This window comes from Hemitrygon akajei, chromosome 11 (assembly GCF_048418815.1).
Source record: "Hemitrygon akajei chromosome 11, sHemAka1.3, whole genome shotgun sequence".
Lineage (NCBI taxonomy): Eukaryota > Metazoa > Chordata > Chondrichthyes > Myliobatiformes > Dasyatidae > Hemitrygon > Hemitrygon akajei.
In genome coordinates this window covers 159,766,747-159,787,114 of record NC_133134.1, presented here as the reverse complement: position 1 = coordinate 159,787,114, position 20,368 = coordinate 159,766,747, and the positions used below count along the sequence as shown (strand labels likewise).

Below are 20,368 nucleotides of genomic sequence, written 5' to 3'. Positions count from 1 at the left end.
AGAATTCCATACTTTGGAAGTGTGTTCAGAGTTAAGTGGCATTGTACAACATCTGTATCCCAGTGTTTTGTTGGATTCAAATAGACTTTACGCCAAGGTGCTCTACGACCACTGAGGCATCGCCAGTACGCCTAAAACTGCAAACGCAGCGGAGATGAAGTGATTTATCATTGACATCACCCATCATGCTGGTACTCTTTACAACTACACCGTAACTCAAATAGTCTGTGAGCAATCCGGTCTTCACTCCCCGCACGTAAATACTGGTGCGGACACCAAGGACTTCCAACTCCGTGACGTTCTCTCTGCAGCCTAGCAACCCCTCTTTCCAGACGCGAAAGGGAGGCATATTTTTTTTTTTAAAAATCTGCAATTATTTGATGCTGCCTCTGAAATGTATTTCCATCAGGAATGACATCATATCTGACCGTACGCCTCAATCTGCCTTCGCTGGAAAACAAATCGGCCTGTGCGGGGTCACGTGGGAGGGGAGCGGACGCCGTTGATTGGCGGGGAGGCAGGGATTACGTCACAAAGTGGCCTCCCCCCCCCCCCCCCCCACCTTCCCCGATGGTCTGGCGGAGGCCGATCAGCTGTTCAGTAACATTCTAAAATCTGATACACTCCGTGGGACGGGCCGGGGTGGGGGTGAAATAACAGATGGCGGAGCAGAGTGGCTGGGGAGCCTTTCTTCCAAGAAGAACACCATTCCTCCTCTCTTCCCCCTAAATTAAACCAGCTGGCTGCACTTCTTTCTGTTGAATTACATAGTTCTACCTCACTTCAACTGCCCGCGAGGTGTTTTTTTTTGTTGTTGTGTCTTGTTCTTTTTGTTGTTTGCCGTGTGTTTTTCATGGTGCAGTCTGCAGATACTTGGCAACTAGAAGAAGGCAGGTAAGCCTTACTTGGAATTAACCCCCACCCCTCAAACCCCCTCACCCCTGGTATTGTGACATATTTCCTTGTGTGTGTATAAGGTCAGTTGTTTTACTCTCTCTCATTGTATCTACTTGTGTAACCGCTTTGTGCCACTTGAGGATGCGGCTGGTGAGAGGTATTTCATAATTTGTGCGGCTTTGGAGATTTTCACTTTTTTTGGTGTAGTAATTTGTGCTAGGATTTTATTTCTACCTGGGATCGTGTATAAAATATTTCGTAGTCACAGTATCCTACTTAGTATGTTTGTCGTTGCTTGACCCCCATCCTCTTTCTCCGACTAAGCAAGAGAACTGTCTCCGTTCGCTGTATAAATAGCTCGTTTTCCCACTAGCTCAGTATATTAATTTGAAATGTTTATTGATACATTGATGTACTTCAAAGTGTGACCTTGTTCCCAAATAATATAAATAACTACTATTCCCCTATGGACTGTGTAACTCGGAAGCGGATTAACTGTACTAGTTATATTTATTCGTGTTGAGATTAAATTGGGAAGCAGTAATGTGAAGACCAGAATCCAGAACCCTTTTCTCCCCGGATCTAAATATTTATATTATTTTTTTCCCGTTTGCTTCAAGCCCGGATTGTTCTATTGTTAAACAGCTGATTTTTGCCGGTATTGGCTAGTTGGGATTAGTCAATAAGGTGACGTGAAGGTTATTAACATAAAAACACAGCCGCACAATGACGTAATCCTCCTTAAAGGAGCCGACTCCTCTTTCTCTGGTTTCTGTAAACCCGGTTTGGAATCGCCTTGTATCTGCATTTGGCCGGGTTTGGAGTAACGATTCAATAGAGATAGGTGCATCTCCTTTCAAGACGCAGAGGGTAAATGTCCTTGTAGTTCATACAGTCTGGGATGATGTCAGCTGAGTGTCAGTTTTTTGGAAGTTTTCTGCAATTATGTGCGAAGTTTTAAATTAAGATAATTTAAATGCCTTCTCGTCGATTTTCCTCCATTGGATCTAATTGAACTGTTTTCCCTTTCCCCGCGCTTCCCATGGTGATTTTTTTAAAAAACTGACTATAGCGTGCTATTCGGAGATGCGTTTGAGTGAAGTATTCAGACATTTACACAGTTAAAGATTGTGGATTTTGCCTTCCGCAGTGGCTATACCTGATGTGTTGATCCGTTCTGGTACTCGCCGTTAATGAATTTTTCTCTGAATAACGTGTTTAAGAAAGTGGATGCGTGACCTGAGGTGTTAATTGGTCCGCTGAACATGAGCATTAAACGAATCGAATTGTTCTCCCTCCCCTGCCCCAAGATTCTTCAAATTGTTTGTATGTCTAGTGACTAAATCTAGTCCTGTTGTAACATTATTTTATTTTAGCTCCGGCGCGGTAAGAAGCCCTTACGGCCCAGCGAGCCCGCTCCACCCAATTACCCCCATGAGACCAATTAACCTACTAACCCGTGAGTCTTTGGAATGTGGGCTAGGCTCGGGCTTCATCAATAATGCACTGAGGCTGATCAACACTTCCATTCCCCAGCCCCCACACCGCTGCACCCAGGGAAACCACTCCTCCCCCGTCCTGAAGAAGGGTCTCAGCCCAAAACATCGAACCCTCCATAGATGCTGCCTGACCCGCTGAGTTCCTCCAGCATTTTGTGTGTGTGTGTTGCTCTTTGTCACAGCCCCTCAGCACACTGCAACACCATCTCCCCCCCCCCACCATGCACTGCCGCCGTACTCTTATACTTCCCACGTAAACTGATAGTCGTGTTCCGATATGCTATCTAGAAGTTCCTCTTGCTAAGTGCCACTTCATCAATTCTTGTCAGTCGCCTTGTGTTCAGGTACGGTACTACTCCTGCACCTAGCGTTGCCTAATTGTGCTTGCAATCGGTCTGTGTCCACAAGTTAATCTTATGTAAATCCGCCGATCTCTGTCACTAGTACATTGTGTTTTGTTTTTATAGTGTTTTATGTTTGTGGTTCTTTATGTTGCACTTGATCCAGAGTAGGGATCGGTTTTTTCTCCCATACAGCTGTGTTGAAGAATGACAATAAACAAAGTTGAATCTTGAGGATCCTGAATCCTGAGTTGTGGTTCTGTCCATACCTCGACCTGTCATGAAATTTGTTGTTTTGTGGCAGTACAGAGTTATAAATTACAACAAGAAATATATATATATGTATATAATTTGTAGTAAATTAAACCAATGAGCAAAAATAGCTCATTGTCCATTCAGAAATCTGATGGCGGAGGGGAAATTGTTCCCTGTGTGTGTGTGGGGGGGGGGGGGGCAGGCAGGTGCCACCTCTTTGGTAGTGATGAGAAAAGGACATGTCCTGGGTGATTGGGTCCTAAATGATGGGTACCACCCTTTTGAAGCATCACCTTTTGTTGATGTACTTCAACAATACTTCCTAACAAGTATTGTTGTTATGGGCATTTGGCATGTCTGTGTCTTCAGATTTGTAGATTCAATTGCCAGCTGTGTGTTTACCAGTGTATAGTTCTGCAACTTGGCACTTTGAGTGCCGTGTTGAATAACTCGAGCCACGTTATTGCTTCACTTTTTCTCCTGAATCAAACACCCACTAGGATATTTGCTTCGGCACCTACTGGAATCTATCGCATTGGGTTTTGTGTCTTGAGTGGCTGTGGTATTCTTCAGTGTGAATGGGCTCGTGGAGTTTCAGGCTGTGAAGTGGAACGCAATGTTTGTCTTCTCCTGAATTGTGTGCGATCTTGTAGGTCAGCCACAGGCTTTGCATCCAAAGTGCCCTACCATCCTTTTTATAATAATTATAAGACGCAATATCCTTTAGCGATGCAGTGCATTATCTGGCCACCCACTTGCATGCGTGTCACTAATTAACCCACTAACTCGTACAACTTTGGAATGTGGGAGGAGACCAGAGCAGCCGGAGAAAACCTCCATGGTTACGGGAAACACGTACAAACTTGTTACAGACAACTGGTGCTGTAAGATTGCACTAACCACTGCACAATATGCCGCCTTGGATTCGTATTGTAATCCTGATTGGATAAAAGTCATGTGGTGGGGTCAACCTGCAGATGCTGCAAATCCGAAATAAAAAAAAAAAATAGTACTTGGAAGCTTTAGAGAGGGTGCAGAGGAGATCTACCAGGATGTTGTCTGAGTCAGAACATCTCTTATGAGGAGAGATTAGGTGAGCTAGGGCTTCTCTCTAGCTCACTCAACCTGGTGTACAAGATGAGAGGAATAGATTGAGTGGATAGGCAGAGACTTTTACCCAGGGCAGAAATGGCTAATATGAGGGCCATGATTTTAAGGTGATTGGAGGAAAGTATAGAGACAAGTTCTTTTTACACAGTGGTGGGTGTGTAGAATGCCCTGGCAGGGGTGGTGGTAGAGGCAGGCTGTATCCAGAGATACCGGCCACGTGACAGATGCACTGCCACCTGGCTGGTTGGAGGACACACCACATGCCAATCAACATTTGGTCCCTCCCAACTAATCAATGCACACCTAAATTATTGGTCACCTTAATTGGATTCTCGTGCCCAACCCCATGCTTTAAAAGGTGAGACTTGGCCTTCCTCGCCATCTCTTGCAGACCACCACATTGGAGGTAAGTGCATCGATTTATGCTTGGGAAGGTCTATTGTTTGTCCTGGTAAGGGAGCCGCAGCTATCCAAGGTCAAGGGGGGATAGCTGTTGTAGTGCTTTACCCTTGTTCTTTGTGTAACCGTACCCTGTCCCCCACACCACTTCCTGTGTATTGTAGTTGCTTGTGTTGACCCGACTTCCCTTTGTAAATAAATTCCTTATTATTAAAACTGTGTGTGTCCAGGCCTCTACTGTTGAGACTCAAAGAACCAGTTATTTCCATCACAACATTTGGTGCTGCAGAGCAGGGTCTCATAGGTTTTGGCTGGACACAGGCACAGGGGATAATGTTCTGGAATAAGGGGAAGAAAGCCAGTGCAGGCACCCAGGATAAGATCCCCGGGTGGGCTGATGAAAGGGAGGGATTTGAGAGTCTGGCCAGCATGCTGGCAGACCAGGGAAAACCAGTAGACTGGTCTGAGCAGTTAGAGCCCCGTGGAGAGAAGCTGGGCCATCATGTGGTCTCCCTCCTGAAGGAATCAGCGTTCCCCAAAGCCAAGGGGAGTCAAAGGGGTGCCTTCTGGTTGTTTGCGTCCCTGCTGAGACGCCAGGTTAGAATTACTGATCACCTGCAGCACTTGTGTGGTCAGAAGGACAGGGAAATTGAAGACCTCAGTCAGCGTTGTTGCACGCTGAAGGAAGCAGCACAGGCTGCCCAGGCCCGAGCCAATGACCTTGAAGTTAGGGGAACTGAACTTGCCTGTCGCCTCATAAAACTTCAGCAGGCCGGGGCAGCCTGTCGGTCTGGCTGGCAGCCGGACCCATTAAAGATTCGAGCCTTAGTCCAGTGTGGCGACAAGCTGGACACATGGCTGGGGGATGGGGACGAGGGGGTGCCCGAGGAACCAAGGTCCCACAACCACCCTTCCCCCTTCTCACCCGAGCTCCAACATGCCCAACCCATCACCACGCGGTCCCAGGTTCACCGCAGGGAGGAAGGGAACGAGGGGGAGATGGCCGGACCTTCCCCTAGTCACTCCGGGACCACGGAGACCCAGGACTTCTCCCCCAAGGAGCTGACCCAGTTGGCGGATCGCTACCGCCAACAACCAGGCAAGCACCTCGCCGCCTGGCTGCTTCGGCTGTGGGATGAGGGGGGCCCCAACCTCAGCCTCTCCCATCAGGAGGCAAGCGCCCTGGGAAGCCTCTCTGACCAGCAGAGCATAAACAATGCGCTGCGGGCACCACAAGCAGAAATCCGCGACGGCACAACCCTGTGGGATCGGGTAGTGACCGCGGTACGAGCTCGCTATCCCACACTTCTGGACTGGGATCTACAAGGGGGCACCGCAATGGGGTACGGTCAGTGAGGGCACCCGGGTTATCAGGGAATGGGCACTGGTCAACTGCATCTATCAAGGTGCCTGCGACCGTAACTTCCTTAAAAACACACGAGTGACCGGTGCCCTAGCGGGATACTTGGTCACTACCGCGCGCCCCGATCTGAAGTTGGTAATCCTGCCCCTCATGGCACCAGCTAGCGGTAGGACCGTACGGGATGCCATCATCCTCCTGGAGGGATTAGAATATATGCAGAGGGGGGCACCTACGCAGGTCCGGAAGACCGAGACAAGGTCACAGCCACTGTCCGCGAAACTGGTACCCGGGTGCCCCAGTGACCACTGCCGACGATGCCGCTAAGCTGGGAGCTCCCTTTACCCTAAACGGGACCCACTGGATCTGCGGCCACCGCGCCTACCCGTGGCTCCCCACCAGCTGGTACGGCTGCTGCTTTCCAGCATATGTGGTGCCCTTCATCCACCCCCTGAATGACCTTGGGGAGCATCCGGCGTACAGCGGCCACCGGGACAAGAGGGCCATTACAGAGGCGGAGAGGTTCTGGATGATGGCCTTTCCCAGTTATGGGGGGAATTCTGGCTGGCGTGGTTCAAAGGGCTGTATTCCCCATGCTGTTTCTCAATAAACAAACATGCCATCTCCACAGATCAAGATTGAACGGGTTTGATCATCAGGCACGGGTGCAGAATTGGGTTCATCGCGTCTGCTCCACCATTGAGGTTGTGTCCTGCAGCTGGAATTGGTTGGGATCCAGCCGATGTGGCAACTGCTTTTTCTTTTTTTTAAAAAAGTAGACGATTTATTGAATTACAATAAATTATAAGACCATATGATAAGAGAAGAATTAGGCCATTCAGTCAATTGAGTCTGCTCCACCATTCCATGGCTAATTTAATATCCCTCATAACCGCATTCTTCCGTAACCTTTAATACCCTTACTACTCAAGAACTTTTCAACCTCTGCTGTGGCAATGAATTTGCTGTGCTCTGACCAAAGAAATTCTTCCTCATTTCCGTTTAAAAAGGGATGTCCTTCTACTCTGAGGCTGTGCCCTGCAACTGGTTGGGACACAGCTAACTTTATGGCAACTGTTCTCAAAATAAAAAGTCATGAATATTTTCTTGAATTCTAATTTACTGTAGTTTCAGATGAAGTAGATTAGACTGTGCAAGGGAGTTGGGTTTCTGACTGTGACTGGACAAGTTGAACTTCCCCACCTTGGCTGGAAACGTATCAAATATTGCAAGGGTTAGATAGCAGATGTGGAGAGGATGGTCCTATAATGGGGGAGTCTAGGACCAGAGGGCACAGCCTCAGAATAGAAGGATATCCCTTTGGAACAGAGATGAAGAGGAATTTCTTTGGCCAGATGGTGGTGAATCTGTGGAATTCATTGCCATGGATGGCTGTGGAGGCAACATTGAATTTATTTTGAGCAGAGATCGATAGATTCTTGATTAGTAAGGGCATCAAAGTTTACAGAGAAAAGGCAGAAGAGTGCGGCTGAGAGGGATAATAACCTTGTGGGCTTATATGGGTGCTGGAGATTGATGTGGTTCCTTGCGTTGTTACTATAACGATCCTTGTTCCATGAAACAAATGATTTTCATATTGTATTCTAATTAACCTATTTTCAGAGCATATTTTGACTACTCATTATTTAGTTGTAATTAGTGATGTCACATTTGAAGTATTTTTTTAAAAAATGAGTCATTGCAATAACTTTGCCTATCGCATTGGAACACAGTATGTGTGGGTCGATCCCTGCTGCTGGGTGGAATACCTGAACTATTTGTAGCTGTGCAGTTCCAAATGATGCAACCGCTTGCAAGTCGCAGTGGCTCAGAGCATCATGTAACGTGACTTGGATCTTTCATCATCTGCTGAGTGTGTGAGCTTAATACACCATTCTGTGCGACATGTTGTTAAAGGTGGATCAGTTGTCCCATTAGACGGTGGTTGCTGTGATTTGGTGAACCGTAAGTTTTCTCTTGGTGGTTCAAGGCTTCAATGTTCTATCATTCATTCTATGGGGTCTCTTGTTTTGTGGGTGTCTGTGAAGGGTATGAATTTTGGGTTGTATACTGTATACATTCTCTAATTTTAAAGGAACCTAAATCTAAACAATTTGAATTGAAACAGTGATCGGACACCATCCAAATTATGAGGGGCATAGATTGGGTGAATGAGTACTGTCTTTTCCCAAGGGTTGGGGAATCTAGAACTCAGAAGCACAAGGTGAGGAGGGAGAGATTTAATAGGAACTTAAGAAGCAACTTTTTCCATTGAGAGGATGGTCAGTAAATGGTTCAGATGTGTATATTAACATTTAAAAGACATCTGTACAGATAATTGGATAGGAGAGGTTTAGGGAGATGTGGGCTAAATCAGGGTTCCCAACCTTTTTTTATGCCATGGGCCAATACTCTGAAGTGAGAGGTCAAACCCCCTGCTCTAAATCCACAGTGATTCTGATTAAAAGGTCTCAAACCGAAAAGTTGACTGTTTATTTCTCTCTATAGATGCTGCCTGACTTGTTGAGTTCCTCCGGCTTTTTTTTGTGTTGCAATGAATCAAAATCAGGTTCATTATCACCAGCATGTTGTGAAATTTGTTGACTTCGCAGCAGTACAGTGCAGTACATTATACAGAATGAAAAATAAGTAAATCAATTACAGTAAGTGTGAATATTAAATAGATTAAAAATAGTGCAAAACAGAAATAATATACTTTTTTAAATGCAGTGTTCATAGGCTCAATGTCTATATAGGAATCAGATGGCAGAGGACAAGAAGCTCTTTGTGAATTGTTGAGTGTGTGCCTTCAGGCTCCTGTACCACCTTCCTGTTGGTAGCAATGAGAAGAGGGCATGACCTGAGCGATGAGGGTCCTCAATGGATGCCTCCTTTCTGAGGCATCGCTCCTTAAAGACGTCAATGCACAATGATTCTTCTTAAGGTTGTATATGTACTGTGTCCTGAGGAACTTTGTTTCATTTGGCAGTATACATGTGTATGGTTGTATGACAGTAAACTGAGCTTAATTGTACGTACTTTGAAATGTGAGCAAATGAGACGAGCTTCAGTGTTCATTGTGGGCAGCACTGACTGTTTGGGCTGAAGGGCTTGTTTCAGTGTTGTATGACTCTGGTGGTTTTCCAGTTATTAACCCTACAAGCATGTCCAGCCTGTCTGTCTGCTGTTGTGTTACAGTGCCAGTTTAATTGCAGGAATGCTATATTATGCTAAAGCCTTCACACCAGGTGAAGGCACTGTGTGTATGCATGCACGCACAGTGCTCTGATCCTGACAAGACTAATCAAAGCCGGGCAAACATAAATAGTCTGGAAATTAGAGACGGCCTAACCTGCTTTAATGTTTTGCACTGTTGACATCCTGTTTGCCTTGTTTTAAAACCTGCTGAATTCCTCACTCACTCCATTCTCCAGCATTGTTGGGTGCAGGCCCAGCACTCTGGGATTTGTCAAGAGCAGTACATTATGAAGGAGAATGGCAGATGGTGCAGTAAATTGCCCAGCTAATGGGTGACAGCAGCAAAATCAAATACAAATGTCTAGGGTTTAGTTTGGTTCACAGAGGACGTAGAATGGCATGTACAGGAAAAGGCCCTTCGGCCCATTGTCCTGATGAGTCTCGGTTTGAAACAAGTGCTTATTCCTCTCCTGTGTGACTTGATGAGTTCCTGTGTGTGGCTGTGTTATTGAAAGCGAGTCTGGCCCCTTCTCCCTTTCCTATCCAGTTCCGAGAGGATCTTGACCTGAAACAGTATTCCACTCCATAGATGCTGTCTGACTTGTGTGTGTTGTTCCAGTCCATAAAGCTGTCAAACTAATTAAAGTAGTACTTAACTAAATTAGTTCCATTTGTGAACACAATGTCCATATCCTTCCATTCTCTGTACATACATGTACCTATTTAAGTCTCTTAAACACCCATATCACTTTTGCCTCCACCACCACCCCTGACAGTGTAGTTCAGGCACTTGCCACTCTCTGTATTTTCAAAAAACTTTGCCTTGAACATCTCTTAAACTTGTCCCCTCTCACCTGATAAACTTGCCCTCTAGTATTAGACATTTTTGACCCTGGGGAAAAGATTACAATTATCTATACCTGTCATAATTTTATAGTTCAAAGTAAATTTATTATCAATGTACATGCATCACCATGTACAAACCTGAGATTCATTTTATTGCAGGCATACTCAATAAATCCAGAATAGAATAATAAGACTTGTCATGCCAAAGCTCCTAAGGAAGTAGAGGTGCTGTTCTTTATTCATAATTGCACTTGTGTGCTGGGCCAAGGACAGGCCTTCTGAATAATAACACCAGTGAATTCTAAGTTGCTGATCCTCCAATGAGGATTGGACCTGTGGTTTCCTCCTCTATCAGGTCTTCCCTCCTCTGTTACTTGAGAATTCGTGCAACCTTCTTGTTGCACAATTCCTCCAATCCACTTATTCCCAGATAATTTCTTGCATCTCAGACAATGTGTTGACTACCCAACGTTAGGTGAAGGTTTGGTGTGGAGAATTGACAAAGTGGGAGGGACAACCAGTGAAGTTGTCAATTCATTCAAGGTTCTGTTGCCATTGGGAATAAAAACGTGAAGGCAGAACAATTGACTTCTGCAGTTGAATCGAAGTGTGAGATTGGATCAGTGTAGGACTTATTTCTTAACTCTTCGCGTTTTTCAAAAAAAAAGACACTTAATATTCGCAGAAATTCTTCAAAGGGCAGCTAACCTATAACATTTGAAAGCAAGATTGGCTTTATTTGTTACATACTTTGAAACGACACAGTGAATTGAGTTGTTTGCTTCAGATAAAGTTAGTAAGATTTGTGCTGTGGCCGGCTTGCAAGAGTTGCCACAAACATAGTATGCCCGCACCTCGTAACCCTAACCGTACACCTTGGGGAATGTGGGATGAAACTGGAGGAAACCCACAGTGTCAGGAGAGACAGCCTGTCAGTCCTCGGTGCAGAAGGTTGGAACAGCGAGTTGGTGGTCTCCACTCTCGTTGCAGGGGTGACCTCTCTCCCCTCCCGCTGGAGAGAGGGAGCATGTTTGAGATGTAAGGTGCTGATTTGTGGACTGTAGATTTGATGGACTCTTGGTGCTTCTGCTTGTGTGGTGGGTGGGGGGGGGGGGGTTGGTGCTTTTGCTGCTTGTGCAAAATAATGCAGGGGCTTCAGGGTTTTGGGTTTTTTGTTTCATGGATATCTGTGAAGAGGACGAATTTCAGGTGGTATACTGTGATATTAAATGTACCTTGTAACCTTGGAGACAGCAGCAGAATTGAACACAGATCTTAGTTGTCTCTAAAGCGTTGCATTAACTGCTACGCTACCATGTCACCCTTGTGTATGCCTAATATAGAAATTCTTTGTGCTTTTGACTTCCATTACATGTTGGGTTGATTATAACCTTAAATGCTTGATTCATGAATAATAACCTCTTGGGGAATAGTATAACACAAAACAATACTTAAATTGGTAAGAAGATCAGGTAACCAAGGTAATCCCTAATCCTCTTGCACACCACTGCAGAAGGGAGATAATCGAAAGGTTTGCTGGCTAGGGTGGAGGAGATGTGGAATAATTTTAAGAACACTTGTGTAACCAATGAGAGAAGTTGGGGTAATGGGATCCTAACCTTTCAAAGAAATATTTAAAAAAATATATATATATATCTTGGGAGGACAGTATCAGCAGACTTGATGTTGGCTGAGATTTAAGAGGATTACCTTGGGACTGATGTCTGAATTCTCTTCAATGTACTGAGTTATTTTGGACTCTTTATCTCTATTTTTTAAGCACTTAATAGTTACAACCCCTGCTTGCTTTCAAATGTTGATAGTGTATCAGGAAACAGATTAGAGGTTGCAGGAGAAGAGGCTTTGAAGACAATGTACACTGGCCATTTTATTAGGTAGACCTGTATAAGTTGTAAATCCAAATACCTAATGAGTAGCAACAATGCATGAAGCATGCAGACATGGTCAAGAGGTTCATTTGTTTAAACCAAACATCAGAAAGGGGAAGAAAGGTGATCTAAGTGGCTTTGACCATGGTTGGTGCCAGATGGGCTGGTTTGAGTATCACAGAAACTGCTGATCTTCTGGGATTTTTTCTCACTACAGAATCGATTTTTCAGAAAATGAAGTAAAAATTGAAAAAAAAATCCTGGGAGTGGCAGTTCAGGGAGCAAAAATGCCTTGTTAATGGGAGAGGTCAGAGGAGAATGGCCAGACTGGTTCAAGCTGTCAGGAGGGCAACAGTAACTCAACAACGTGTTACAACAGTGGTGTGCAGAAGAGCATCGCTGAATGCACAACATGTCAAACCTTGAAGTGACTTTGACTGTGAAATGATAAATGCGAGATGGGGTGGTCTGAGATAAATACTGAAAGCGAGTTGTAGAGTCCTTGAAAGTGAATCAGTTCAGTGCTTGGGGTGAGTGAAATTACCCACACCAGGAGGGTTGAAGGTTAATAAGTGTTCCCAAACATGGCGGTGTGGGACCCAAGGCTCTTGTGCTTCCCACCTGATGGTAGTAGCTCCATCAATAATGCATTGGCTTAAGTGTTGCATCATATGACATGGTTTTTCCCAGGACCATAATTGTTCTTGGCAAATTTTTGTCGCCTTGCCTCCTCCCGGGTGGTGTCTTTACAAGGCAGGTGTGATGCCAGCTATTGCCAATACTCGTTAGTGATTTATCTGCCTGGCATCAGTGGTTGCATAACCAGGACTTAATAGGAAGTAGATGTATTACAGAAGGACTCAGACATGTTAGGAGAATGGGCAAAGAAGTGGCAGATGGAATATAGTGTCAGGAAGTGTATTCAAGATTCAGAATATATTTATCAAAATGTATAAATTGTACACGTTGAGATTTGTCTGCTTACAGGCAGCCACAAAGCAAGAAACCCCAAGGAATCCAGTTTTTTTAAAAAAAAAAGCGCCCAAAAACCACTGTGCAGAGAAAGGGGAAAAAAAATACTCAAACTCATGCAAACAATAGAAAAGCCAACAGCATTCCAGATGGATCAGATTGAGACCCTGGGCCCACTCCCAGAGTAGGCCCAAGCCTCGGTCCCAATCCGTCACACCAGTGGGGCAAAAATGCACAAGAGCTGGATCATTCGGTCTCATCACAATGGAGAAAGAGTGAACATTGACAGGACAGTGACTAAAATCAGCCTGGCCTTCAGGCTTCCTGTCTATCTGTGGCAGCATTTAAATTGTCCAAGCACTGGGTAGTGCTTTGCTCTGGGACCCGGACCCTGGTGCCACAATACGCTTGGGCCACGCAGCCTGAAGATGTTCTTGATCTCTCCAGATTGGCTCAGCACTTGGAGTGAGCCGACCTCTCACCCAGGTTAGGTGGGCGGACATCGAAACTCTTCCGTATTGACTCTCCAAATTGCTTACTCCATCTCTGGCATCGATACCAACTCCATCTGCGACCCCCATCTTGAACACATTGCATCTCACAATGCCCCAGCACGGCTCATTCCCCAAACCAGCCTCGCCTCCTCACTGTCTGCAGCAATAGTTCACCACAACTTGCTTCAGAAAAGATGGTATAAGTAATGTTTTTAGTAGGATTTCTTGCCTTCCAAACAACTTTGGTCGTGGCATCTCAAATCGGAACTGGTCATGCACTTCTGTAGAAAAGAAAGGTTGACTATCTTCAAAATGAAGAGTAAAGTGAAGAGTAAATTCAAAAATCTGAGTGCAGTGGGACTTGGGAGACCTTGTGTTGGATTCCCAGAAGGTTAATTTGCAGGTTGAGTCAGTGGTGAGGAAGGCAAAAGCAATGTTAGCATTCATTTCAACAGGACTAAGATATAAAAGCAAGAATGCAATGTTGAGATGTTATAAAGCACTGGTGAGGCCTCACTTGGAGTATTGAGAGCAGGTTTGGGCCCCTTGTCTTAGAAAGGATGTGCTGACACTTGAGAGGGTTCAAAGGAGGTTTTGCAAACTGATTCCAGGATTAAGTGGCTTTGAAGAGTGATGGATGGCTCTGGGTCTGTACTCACTGGAACTCAGAATGAGGGGCGACCTATCGAATGTTGATAGTGGATGTGGAGAGGTTTCCTCTGATGGGAGAGTCTAGGACCGGAGGAAGCAGCCTCAGAATTTAGAGGAGTGTTCTTTTAGAACTGAGATGAGGAATTTCTTTAGTCAGAAAGGCTGGTGAGTCTGGGGAATTCTTTGTAACGGGCAGCTGTGGAGGCCAAGTCTTCACATGTATTAAGGCAGAGATTCTTGATTTTGTCAGGCATGAAGGGATACGGGGAAGATAGTAGGAGATTGGGGTGGACAGGAAAGTCGGATCAATCATGATGAAATAGAGCAAACTCGATGGGCCAAATGGCCTAATTCTGCACCTATATCTTGTGATTATGCACCAGCTGCTCATAGACCATCCACCACTTTCCATGGCTTCATTGACGCTGATTGGGGGGTGGGGAGACTCTAAGCAGGTGCTACACTTTACCCAAGGGTGACCTGCAGGCTAGCGGAGGGAAGGAGTGCTGTCTACCTCCTTTGGTAGAGCCACATCTCCACCCTGCCCACCCAGCGATGCACCAGCTTCAGGCCACCACACAGAGTGGCGTGAGCACCTTCAGTCTCGCCAGATCCTTTGATATTACAGCAAGATTTAAATTTTTTGCTGCCGAAAGGGAGTGTCGGAGAGAGGTGGTGGGGGCTGAGAGGAAAGAGGAGCAACATTTTGCCTTCCTGCAGCCAACCCCTGCTGGGTCTTGTAGTAAACGTAAATGGTATCTCTGCCTTTGAAAGCGGTGTTGTGACCCGAGTTTCCCACCTTTGTGTGAAAGCTGAGATAATCAAAAGCAGCAGGAAGAAGCTACATCGAGGTGAATATAAAGAAGATTTTGTAAATATGTTGCTTCCTTCTCCCTCTTTGCAGAAGATGACTTCAATTAACACCATCTTCTAATTCAAAGCTTCTGTGCAGGATCTGGAATTCTCTCTGTGACTGTTTGTTAAGTCACCATGGAGCTACTTGAATTATTCCTACAGATCCAGCCTCCCTCTTTCTCCTGGAACGAATTAGCTTTGTTAATCAGATTTAGTAGCATGTGAAACTCTGTATGGAAAGACAAAGTACCAATTATAATGAGTGATTTTGTTTGGAGTCTCGAACCAGCCTGTGGTGAAACATTCCATTGTATAACATACAGTAAATAGCCTCCGTGTCTTTGTTATTTGGAGTTTCCAATGGTTAGTAAAATGCTAACTTAAACACATTTCAAAGATTCAAAGTACATTTATTATCAAAGTATGTATACAGAATACAAGTCTGAAATTCATCCTTCTGCAGGCACCTACTAAACAAACACCATGGAACCCATTCAAAGAATACATCAAACACCCAATATTCTTTTTATTTAAAAAAAAGAACAAATTGTGTAAATGACCAAAACAGGAGAGCACCCCATACCAAGCATCAAACCAGGAGTCTAGTAATATTCAGCTGCGTTCAGATCACGGCCGTGCCACTAGCAGTTCAGGGGCATTCCACCCAGTCTGCATCATTCATCCTGATCGAACCGCAAAGAAAACAGTAACCAGAATCCTGGAACAGTGCAATATGAACCTCAAAGTCCTTGGAGTCCACAGTCTTGCTGAACAACTCCACCCAGTGCCAGAGGTCAGGACTGAACTTTGCTCCCTGGAACTGTGGCAAGAGCTCGACCAGCTCTGCCATTGCTGTAGGAAACATGGTGGCTGACTCACGTTGAGTAATCTCACAACAGCGGTGAGAGGATTCAAAAGCAAAATACTCTGGAAGCTCAATCTGAAATAAAAAGATCAAATGTTTTTTAAAACATTATCCAAAGTATGAGATTTTGCAGGTACTGGAAATCCTAAGCAACGTACAGTAAATACTGGAAGAACTCCGAGGTCAGGGAGTGTGTATGGACGGAAATAAATAGTCAGTGTTTTGGATTGAGACCCTTCATCAACACTCATAAAGGGTCTTAGCCCAAAACATCCATAGATGCTGCCTGACTTGCTGAATCTCTCCAGCATTTTGTGTGTGTTCTACCAGTTAGATGACCGATCTGTATTTGAATACCATATGCCTCATGTAGTTCTGTTTGTGAAAGCCCCTCACGGAACAAAAGAAATACTGAGCTACATGCGGACTGATGAAGTCTCGGGCTGAATTGTCAACTGTTCATTTCCCTCGAAAGATGTTGCCTGACCTAAGTTCCTCCAGCATATTGAGCATTGTTTATGAATGCTAGTAGGACAAGTTGGTATGTATGGGACTGTGCACAAGATTTGGGCATATATACAGGATATAGCTTAGGGTGCCCAAGACTTTTGCATGGTGCCGTTGTAATTTTATGTATTGCTCTGTACTGCTTCTGCAAAAAAAAATTCATGACTTATGTGAGTGCTGTTAAACCCGATTCTGATATGTCTCTATTGTGGGCATAGTGGGAATGGAGCAGGGAAAGGGGTCTTGTTGGGAAAAGAGGAAGGGAGTGGGAAGAACCAGAGGCATTCTGTAATGATTAAGAAACCAATTGTTTGGAATCAAGTGATCTTTCCTGGTGACTTGAGGCTGGGTCTGGGTGCGTCTGTACCCACGCCACCCCTGGCCCTGGCATTTCTTCTCTGCCACCTGTCCCACACCCCTCCTGTGTACTCCACCCTCGCCATTCCCAAAATTGTTTGCTCCCAGATTTACAAACTCGCTCTCTGACCATGCTGACAAATACAGTACTGTGCAAAAGTGGGCATCCTAGCTGTATATGTACTTAAGACTTTTGCATGTACTGTAAACAGAGAGGAGCAGGCTGAATGCTTTAATTTATTGGCACTTCTGCAGAACCAGCTTTGATTCAGAATCATCTGCACTTTCCCCATAGATGGGACCCTACCTGAAAGCCAAGGAATTGTCTGTGTGGGTAAGGCAGGCATTATTCCAGCATCTGCAGAATCTCTTGTCCTCTGCAGTCTCTCTATCCCCACTCATCAGGCTTTCCGTTGAATGCTCTTTGCCACAACTATTTGGTTTAATAATGAATTCCACATGCCGATCGTTCCCTAGTTAAAATGTTTTTCCAAAATTCCTCATTGGATTTATTATCAATGACCTCTTTGGGTTCCCAGTACACAGATTAATTTTGGAGATGCTCTCTCAACAAGTAGCAATGGACAGACAATGGCACAAAGCTTGGAAGTAGGCTGAACTATTAAATTCTGACCCGGTGCACACTTGGCACCCGCAGACTACACACACACACACACACACACACACACACACACACACACACACACACACACACACACACACACACACACAGTGCTGGAGGATCTCAGTGGGCAGCATCTATGGAGGGGGATAAACGGTCAACTTTTTGGGACAAGACCCTTCATCGGGACTGGAGTGGGGGAGAAAGGTATGAGTACAAGATGGCGGGGGATAGGTGAAACTGGGGGAGGGGGAAGTAGGAATGAAGTAAGAAGCTGGGAGGTGATAGGTGCAAGAGCTGATGTGCTGAAGAAGAAGGAATCTGATAGGAGACGAAAGTTGATCATGGGAGAAAGGGTGGGAGGTAATGGGCAGGTGAGAAGAGAAATGGGTAAGAAACAAAGAATGGGGAATGGAAAATAGAGAAGGGAGAGAAATTACTGGAAGTTGGGTCTGCATAATTAACCACTTCTTCCATTGGCCAGGTTATGATGCTGCCTTCTCGGTTGGTGCAGTACTGTGGGTATCCTGTCAGGTGCACAGATGATATTCAGTCAGTTTGTGCCTGACTCCACACTGATCAATCTGCTGATGTTGTGTGAGCACTTGAGTCAAAACCAAGGACTTGATGGATTTCATTTCTCTTCAGCCTTTTTCCTTTGGGATTTCAACATCTAACTTCCTCTTGCAACATAATCATTTCATTATCCTGCATTGTAATTCTGACTCTCGCAATTTGGCAAAGATATAACTTTGCAACAGCAGGTATAATCATGGGTAGATGCTTATTTCATGTTCTATAAAATGGGGGGTGATGTAGGAGGAAGAGGTTAGATTTGCATTGTAAATGTAACCTTGTAGCGATGTGCTACACACAATGCTGAAGTAATGACACGCAGTTGGTAAGTCGTTCTGAGACTAGTTTATTCAAACTTCGTGGCGCTGGCATTTAATCCCTAGCGCCCGCCCTCTCCGGGCGGAAATGATGTCAGAGAAGCATTACCAAAGTCTCCCCCCACGTGCTGGCTATTTGTGAGCCGGTTCGCCTGCGCAGAAAGTGGGTCGCCACAACCTGTTCTCCCCTCCCTCATGTACAGTTTACATTGCAAATACATGCTGGTATTTCTGAATCTGCGCACAAACTTTATTCCAAATACTTCTAACTTTTATGTAATTCTTTATTCTAACGATTGCCGAGTGTTTTTTTTGTTGTATGTCACATCGACATCACAGCAAATTCCTAATGCACGTAAATGTATATGGCGAATAAAGCTGATTCTTGATTGAGCTTGGAGGAGGTTGAAAGGTTGGCACCGCATTGTAGGCCGAGGGGCCTGCAGTGTGCTGTAACGTTCCATCAACGTAATTCTGTCTCGGTGAACCTCCTACATCATAAACCCAAGACTTTTGGCCAAATGCTTGTTTAGTATAGATTCTCTTCTATTTTAACCCAGTTACCGAGCGATCTGAAAGTAGCTATAGGCTGAGCAACAAGAAACGTATCCCAAGTAGAGAAGGGGCTGAGGATGGGAAAAGGTGAAGATCTTTTGGTGATATTTGGCATCAGCTAAAGCACAATCAAATACTGTGACCTTATGAGCTTTCTTTGATCCGAGTTTAGCAGCTCTTTGTTTAGTTAGAGATTTTTAATTTATTGAGATACAGGGCAGAATTAGGCCTTTTCAGCCCGCGCTGCCCAGCAATCCCCAAATTTCATCCTCACCCAATCACTGGACAGTTTACAATGACCAATTAACCTACCAGCTGGTACATCTTTGGACTGTGGGAGGAAACCGGAGCACCCGGAGGAGACAGACACAGTCACGGGGAGAACGTACAAACTCCTTGCAAACGGAGGTGGGATTTGAAACCTGGTCGTCTGTATTGTTAAACGTTGCTATGCTACAGTGCCACCCCTATACATCGCGGAACAGGCCTTTCTGACCCACCTACAACCCGCTGATCTAGCACTATCCTAGTCACAGGACAACTTGCAATGCCCAATTAACCTACTAACAGTTACATCTTTGGACTGTGGGAGGAGGCCCACATGCTGGTAGAACATGTGATGTTTCTTACAGAGGATGCTGGAATTGAACTCTGAATTCCGCACCCCACCCCCGAGCTGTAAAAGCATCACACTAAATGCTACCATGTCACCCCAATTTTACTTTGCTCCAGGTAGTGCTTTCATTCTAATTGTGTTCTTTTTCATTTATCAATTACTCGTAAAGCTTTGAATTTTTACTGTTCTCAGCTCTGATTCTACTTGGACTCTGATACTCCTAGAGTTGTACAGCACAGAAACAGACCTTTCGGCCCACCAGGCCTATACTGACCTCTTTGCCTTCTCGCACGAGTTCCATTTGCCTGCACTAACTCTGTATCCTCGTATGCTTTGCCTATTTAAATACCTGTCAAAATATTTCTCAAAGGCAATGATTCCATCATCACTGGCAGATTGTTCCAAATATCAGCCACTGTGTATAAAAATAAATAAATAGACAAAATTTAAAAAATTACCCTTTTCTCCTCAAATCCACTTTTAAAAGCCCTTCCCTCCCACCTTCGGTCACCCTTTTGCTTTTGGTATCTCTATGGGTGGAGGGGGTGGAAGAAAAGATTCTATTGACTCGGACTCACCACCATCTTGGATTTCTCTTCAACCCCACTGCCCCCTGATTTAAGTTGTCTCCTCACATTGTATATTTCTCCTCTCTATCCTTCTCTGTCTCAGTCAGGCAATCAAAGTAATCAAAGACCTCACCTACCCTGGACATTCTCTCTCCTCCCGTCTCCCATTAATCATGTCACCACGCTTAAGGACAGCGTCTACCCGCTGTTATAAGACTTTTTTTTAAAAAAAAAGGACTCTCGACCTCACAGTTTGCCTCATTATGATCTTGTGGCTTGCTGTTGACTTGCACTTTCTCTCTAGCTTTTACACTTCATTCTGCGTTGTTACTGGTTTACCCTGTTCTAGCTCACTGCACTGTGTAACGATCGGATCTGTATGAACAGTCTGCACGATAAGCTTTTCACAGCGTCTCGTTACATGTGACATTAGTAAAACAATTCCAGTTCCCTTAGTTCTACTTGATTTGACCTGCTATGTGCTTCAGTTTTTCCTGATTTTGAGGCGCTCCGTTGGTGGGGCTGGACCATGGATATTGTTTCATAACTGCCTACATGATGCACAAGCCAGTGTGATATGGAGAACAAGCTGTTGTCCATACAGCAAGCTCCCCCTCT

At 44.9% G+C, this 20,368-nt stretch overlaps 1 protein-coding gene across 6 annotated transcripts in view; it reads left to right on the top strand.

The window, feature by feature from the left end:
• The first annotated feature begins 575 nt into the window (after window positions 1-575).
• The window catches only part of tp53inp2b (tumor protein p53 inducible nuclear protein 2b), a 54,951-nt gene continuing 35,158 nt past the window's right edge, over window positions 576-20,368 (top strand). Inside the window, exon 1 of one of the 6 annotated variants that reach the window (XM_073062069.1) lies at window positions 576-894. The gene's annotated coding sequence lies outside the window, so the exon portion shown is untranslated. Of the gene's footprint in view, window positions 895-992; window positions 1,055-1,661; window positions 1,768-7,806; window positions 7,827-20,368 lie in introns of those variants that run through there. The other 5 variants (XM_073062065.1, XM_073062064.1, XM_073062066.1 and 2 more) reach the window with 5 other exon arrangements.